Here is a 7,741-nt window from a genome sequence, read left to right on the forward strand (position 1 = left end):
AGTGGTCAATGACCTTGCCTTAGCTAAAGCTGAAGGTAAATACTTCATTCTCCTCCTCTTTGACCTTTCAGCAGCTTTTGACACAGTAGATCATCCCCTACTCCTCCAGTCCCTCCAGTCCATGGGCATTCATGATCTCACCCTGTCCTGGCTTTCATCCTACCTCTCCAACCACTCCTTCACGACCGCCTTCAATGAGTCCTCGTCCACCCCCAACCACCTCTCGGTGGGAGCAGGGTCAGACTGGGACCCTGGGGGCCCACCAGAGAAATTTCAACCTGGGGCTCACACATCCCATGATCGCGTTGAAAAAGGGGCATGACCATGCACCCGAAGGTGGGTGTGGTCATGATGTATCATGGACAAGGCCAAATGTACATAGCAGCATTGTAATTGAGACACACGCTGCCCAGCAAATCTTTGCATAGTATTTATATAAAGTAATATTAATATGAAGTAATGCCCTAGTTACCATACATATGAAATTGATTACATTGTGAGCTCCTCTGAGGACAGTCAGTGACATGACTATGTACTCTGTAAAGTGCTGCAGAAGATGTCAGTGCTATATCTATATATATATAAAATCGGATGTGTGTATGTGTGTGTGTGTGTATGTATGTGCCGCGATCACTCGAAAACGGCTTGACCGATTTGAACGAAACTTGGTACACAGATCCCTTACTACCTGGGATGATATGTTCTGGGGGTCTCGCGGCCCCCCTGCACACCTGGGCGGAGCTACAAACAGCAAATCAGATTTAATCCATTCAAGTCAATGAAAAAAATGTAAAAGGCTGCCATTCTCACAGTAATCAAGCCAGAGTCCCCACACTTGGCACAGTTGGTCACTTGGTGACCGAGGTTACAAATCCAGGAAAAGTGGGCGGGGCATAAAACAGCCAATTAAATTTCAGCCGTTCATTTTAAATGGGAAAATGTAAACTGCAGCCATTCTTACACTGTTAATCGCAGGGTTCTCAAACTTGGCACATTTGGTCACTGGGTGAATGCGATTAAGATTCAAGAAAATGGGTGGACTCTACAACAGCCAATCAAAATTCACCTATTGATTTTCAAGGGGAATATTTCAACTGCTGCTATTCTTACACTTTTAATGGCAGAGGCTTCAAACTTGCTACAGTCGGTCATTGGGTGACTGGGGTCCAAATTCACTAAAGGGGCGGGGCCACATACAGCCAATCAGATTTCCTTGGTGGACAAACTGCTTCCATTCACACATTTTTGATGCCAGGAACCTGAAAGCTCACACACTTGGCCATTGAGTGACTGTGTGTCAATGTTACAAAAAGTGGGCGGAGCCAAAACAACTTTTACTGGGAAAATATAAACTGCAGCCATTCTTACACCGTTAATGGCAGGGTTCTCAAACTTTGCACAGTTGGTCATTGGGTGACTGAGATTAAGATTTTGGAAGGTGGGTGGAGCCTACAACAGCCAATAAAAATTCACCTTTTGATTTTCAAAGGGAATATTTCATCTGCTACCATTCTCTTATACTGTTAAAAGCAGACTCCTCAAACCTGGTACAGTTGGTCACTGGGTGATTAGGGTCCAAATTCAGAAAGGGGGCGAAGCCACAAACAGCCAGATTTGTTTATTTTTCAATGGGAATATACAAAGTATTGATACCAAGGACCCCAAAGCTGATAAACTTCATAATTGAGTGACTGTATGTCAAGGTTTGAAAAAGTGGGCGGTGCCAACAACTACATTTTTAACATGGCAGGGTTCCCAAACTTTACACAATTGGCCACTGGGTGACTGGGATGAATATTCAGAAATGTGGGTTGAGCCTACAACAGCCAATCAAAATGTACCTATTGATTTTCAAGGGGAATATTCACACTGCTACCATTTTTACACTGTTAGTGTCAGAGGCCTCAAACCTAATACAGTCAGTCACTGGGTAACTGGGGTCCAAATTCACTAAAGGGGTGGAGCCACAAACAGCCAATCAGATTTGTTAGATTGATTTCAGCCATTCTGTTATTGGCAGGGTTCTCAAACGTGACACAGTTGGCCACTGGGTGACTGGGACTAATATTCAGAAAAGTGGGTGGAGCCTACAGCAGCCAATCAAAATTCACCTTTTGATTTTCAAGGGGAATATTTACATTGCTGCCATTCATGCACTTTTAATGGCAGAGGCCTAAAATCTGCTACAGTCAGTCACTGGGAGACTGGGGTTTAAATTCTGAAGGAAGCGGGCCAAAAACAGCCAATCAGATTTGTTTAATTTCAGTGGTAAAATGCAACTTATTGATGCCAAGGACACCAAAGCTCATAAAGTTGGTCATTAAGTGACTGTATGTCAAGATTAGAAATAGTGGGCGGAGCCAAAAACAACTAACTTTTTACATGGGAAAATGTAAACTGCAGCTTTTTTTACACTGTTAATGGCAGGGTTCTCAAACTTCACACAGTTGGTCACTAGGTGACTAGGATTGATATTCGGAAAAGTAGGTGGAGCCTACAAGAGCCAATCAAAATTCACCTATTGATTTTCAAGGGGAATATTGAAACTGCAGCCATTCTCACACTGTTAATAGCAGAGGCCTCAAACCTGCTGCAGTCGGTCGTTAAGTGTCTGGGGTTCAAATTCAGAAAAGGGGCGGAGCCAAAAACAGCCAGATTTATTTGCTGTATAAACTGCTTCCATTAGCACAATTTTGATGCCAGGAACCCAAAAGCTCACAAACTTGGTCATTGAGTAGTGACTGTGTGTCCAGGTTACAAAAAGTGGGTGGAGTTAAAAACAGATTTTTCTGGGAAATTGTAAACTGCAGCCCTTCTTCACTGTTAATGGCAGGGTTCTCAAACTTAGCTGGTTACTGGGTGACTGGGATTAATATTCAGAAAAGTGTGTGGAGCCTAAAAATGCCAATCAAAAAACACATGTCACTTTTCAAGGAGAATATTAAAATTGCTGCCATTCTTGCACTGTTAATGGCACAAGCCTCAAACCTGGTACAGTTGGTCATTGGGTCACTGGCGTTTAAATTCAGAAAAGGGGACAGAGCCACAAACAGTGAATCAGATTTGTTTCATGGGAAAATACAAATTATTGTTGCCAAGGACCCCAAAGCTCACAAACTTGGGCATTGAGTAGTGACTTTGTTTCCAGGTTGCAAAAAGTGGGCGGAGCCAAAAACAAATTTCACTGGGAAAGTGTAAACTGCAGCCCTTCTTACACTGTTTATGGCAGGGTTCTCAAACTTTGCCCAGATGGTCACTGAGTGACTGAGATTAATATTCAGGGAAGTGGGTGGAGCCTATAATAGCCAATCAAAATGCACCTGTTGATTTTCAAGTGGAATATTTAAATTGCTGCCATTTTTACACTGTTAATAGCAGACCTGCTACAGTTGGTCATTGGGTGACTGGGGTTCAAATGCTGGAGAGGGGCAGAGCCACAAACAGCGTATCTGATTTAATTTCTATGGGAATATACAAATTATTGATGCCAAGGACCCCAAAGCTCACAAACTTGGTCATTGAGTGTGCGTTAGTGTTAGAAAGTGGGCGGAGCCAACACCAGTCAAATACATATCCGGGCAACGCCGGGTCATCAGTGGGTGGAGACAAATACAAATTTCACTGGGAAAATGTAAACTGCAGCCATTCTTACACTGTTAATGGCAGGGTTTTTAAACTTTGCGCAGTTGGTCACTGGGTGACTGGGATTAATATTCAGAAAAGTGGGTGGAGCCTACAAAAGTGAATCAAACTTCACCTATTGCTTTTCAAGGGCACGGGCCTCAAACTTGGTACAGTTGGTTATTGGGTCACTGGGGTTCAAATTCAGAAATGGGGTGGAGCCACAAACAGCCAATCAGATTTGTTTCATTTCAATGCAAATTACTGATGCCAAAGACCCCAAAAGCTCACAAACTTGGTCATTGAGTAATTGTATGTTAGGGTTAGAAAAAGTGGGCGGAGCCAACACCAGCCAAATACATTCCCGGGCAACGCCGGGCAATCAGCTAGTAAATACATAATAATGATATGGTAGGACATTAGACTATGACTATGGTAGGGATTAGACTGTGAGCTCCTCTGAGGACAGTCAGTGACATGACTATGTACTCTGTAAAGTGCTACAGAAGATGTCAGTGCTATATAAATACATTATAATAATATGGTAGGACATTACACTATGACTATGGTAGGATTAGATTGTGAGCTCCTCTGAGGACCGTCAGTGACATGACTTTGTACTCTGTAAAGTGCAGCAGAAGATGTCAGTGCTATATAAATATATTATAATATGGTAGGGCATTAGACTGACAGAATTAGATTGTGAGCTCCTCTGAGGGCAGTCAGTGACATGAATATGAACTCTGTAAAGTGTTGCAAGAGATGTCAGTGCTATACAAATACGTAATTGTAATATGGTAGGACATTAGATTATGACTATGGTAGGATTATATTGTGAGCACCTCTGAGAATAGGCAGGGACACGAATATGTACTCTGTAAAGTGCTGCCAAAGCATAGTCCACTATGACCATCCCCCACACACAGTCTGGTCACCCCCCAAACACACACCATCTCACCCATCCCCTACTCACCCACAACAACTCCCTGTTCCTGGGGGCCTCCTTTTGCATCATTTGCTGCCAGCACTACACCAACCCCCCACAACACACAGCTGGCCCTGGGGCCTCATCCCCCTCCCTGTGTGTATGCAATTGCCGTCAACCAGCCTCAGGCCAACTCACCACTAACACACTGCATTGTGTGCCACTGGGACTGCCATCATCCACCCATCATGATGACCATATGCTGGCCTGGCTTGCAGGCCTGCCTCACAGCAGGCAGGCCACAGCTGGACACCAGAGGCATCAACTCCCCAGTTCCCACACATCTCCTGCCTCTTCACCAGCCAGACCACTAGGGTGGCCACTTGCCAAACCCTAAAAAGGAGGACATCACACCCTGAAAAGGAGGACATCGTACTGAGGACAGTGGCGCACAATAGTCCACATGGTGGAGGGCCATCCGACCACAAAATGCAATCAGAATCGCAGCAGATTTCCCCACAAATGCAATCTTATTGGCAGCAGATTTCCCCACAAATGCTATGAGATTGGCAGCACATTTCCCCACAAATGCAATGATATTGGCAGCAGACTTCCCCACAAATGCTAGGAGATTGGCAGCAGATTTCACCACAAATGCAATGAGATTGGCAGCACATTTCCCCACAAATGCAATGAGATTGGCAGCACATTTCCCCACAAATGCAATGAGATTGGCAGCACATTTCCCCACAAATGCATTGAGATTGGCAGCAGATGTCCCCACAAATGCTAGGAGATTGGCAGCAGATTTCCCCACAAATGCAATGATATTGGCAGCACATTTCCCCACAACCTGGAAGCTGGGCTGGCAGAGGTCCATCCCGGCCAGGCGCCGCGGCGTCAGACACTGTGTGGCTGTGCCCCTCAGGCAGGCAGCAGCCAGCAGGGCTCAGTCAGAGGCCTCAGGCCAGCGGTCCCCAGCGTGCAGCTGTGGGCGGCGTCTCCTCCACTCTCCATCAGCCAGGCTTGTGTCCCCGAGTCGACTCCGTCCGTCTGGCGCCAGGCGCAGTGACGTCTTTATAATGCACAAGCGGTGCGGACGGAGCATGTCACTGATGATCATCTTTTTATAGGCCTCCGCCTCCTCCACACCGCACGGCTTGCATCACTACTCGGCGCCTGCAAATTTCACCTGTGCTGCCGCTGGCCCATGGGAGTTGGGAGAAAGATGAGAGGGGCCCTCTGGTCATGTAACCTGTGACGTCACACATTCTTAAAACAGCCCACCGGATTTTTGAACGCTGATCCGCTGGGTCAGTCCGAGCCTGGGTGGGAGTCCCCAAGGCTCGGTCCTTGGCCCCCTACTGTTCACCCTATACACGTCCTCCATTGGCAAGGTTATCTCCTCCATGGGTTTTAACTATCATCTGTATGCAGATGACGCCCAGATCTACCTCCACACCCCTGACATATCCACCACTACCATGGACAAGGTCTCCTCCTGCCTATCTGCCATCTCCTCCTGGATGTCTGCTAGGTTCCTGAAACTAAATCTAGACAAAACGGAATTTATGATCTTCCCAGCGGCCATCCATGAACCTCCCAGATGTGCATGTCACTGTTAACCACACTACCATTCGCCCTACCTCTCAAGCCCGCTGTCTGGGTGTCACCCTGGACTCCGCACTCTCCTTCACTCCCCACATCCAAAACCTCACAAATTCCTGCAATTTCCATATTCGTAAAATCTGTAAGATTCGCACTTTCCTGACCTCGGCCACCACCGAACTCCTTATCCATGCCCTCATAATTTCCCTCCTTTTGACTATTGCAATGCCCTTCTGTCTGGTCTCCCTATGACCCGAATAGCCCCACTGCAGTCCATCATGAATGCGGCAGCCAGAATTATCCACTCCTCCCATTGCTCTACCATGGTGGATCCCCTCCTTGAATCTCTCCACTGGCTTCCTATCCAGTCCAGAATCAGATTCAAGATACTGTGTCTGACCTACAAATCTGTCCACAAAACCTGTCCAACCTACATTTCCGATCTTACTCAGAGGTACACACCTGCTCACTCTGCTTTTCCAATGAACTTCGCCTGACCGCCCCCCGCATCACCTAGTCCCATGCACGCCTCCAGGACTGTTGAAGAGCTGTTTCAACACTATGGAACTCCCTACCTCCACCCATTAGGGCAGCCCCCTCCTTCAACATCTTCAAGAAGGCCCTCAAAACTCACCTTTTCACTCTGGCCTACTACCCCTCACAAGTGCTCTAAACCCACTGAACTCTGGTCCACCACCTTTTGTGTCCTTACCTTTCCCTCTAGATTGTAAGTCTTTGGGCAGGGTCCTCCTCCTTTTGTGTCCTACCTGATCATGCACCTCCATTACTGTGAACCCATGCTATGCATCTGAGTGAACCTAACTTGCTTAATCTCCATGCTCCCATCCAGTGACTGACTAAGCATTACCTTGTACTCATACTGTGCTGTGTGATCTGGTCTTTCTTGTATTCCTGTATTGTCATATTGCTGTATGTCACCCCTAAATATTGTCTGTAACCTAAATTAATGTCCAGCACTGCGTAATATGTTGGCGCTTTATAAATACAATAAATAAATACTGTAGCCCCTCGCTTTCTCGTACAGCTCCCTTGAGCATTAGCTTCAATTTTCATGTGTTGTTCCCCATTTTTAGCCTTCCCTTTTATATGTAGTAACCCCTAATTCATGTCCAGGTGCCCCTTGGCTGCAAGGCCTGGGCATTTGTGGCCTCTCCAGAAATCCTGCCCTAACCATATTCCCAATCAAATCTAAGAAACACCATGCAAAATGAATGCATGTGTAATCAATATGCTATTCTATATTGTGATAGGTGACTTAACAATAGAGCCACCCCTCTGAAGGCAGGGCTGTTTTATGCTGGGAATACACCATCTTTTTTTGGCAGATAGATGGCTCGATGGATAATTTCCAACAGGTCCAATCAGATTTTGATTTTTTTTTCTGATCAATTTTCTACTAGAAGTGAATAGAAATCAATCAGAAAAACGATCGGAGAATAGCCAGTAAATCTGCCGCAAAAACTCATCGTGTATTTCCAGCATTAGGCACAGGCTTACCAGCAGGCCAAGATTTACATCAGAAGAGCCTATAGGCACATATATTCCAGCACCCTAGACTTCACGCTC

Source organism: Hyperolius riggenbachi, chromosome 8, assembly GCF_040937935.1.
Source record: "Hyperolius riggenbachi isolate aHypRig1 chromosome 8, aHypRig1.pri, whole genome shotgun sequence".
Lineage (NCBI taxonomy): Eukaryota > Metazoa > Chordata > Amphibia > Anura > Hyperoliidae > Hyperolius > Hyperolius riggenbachi.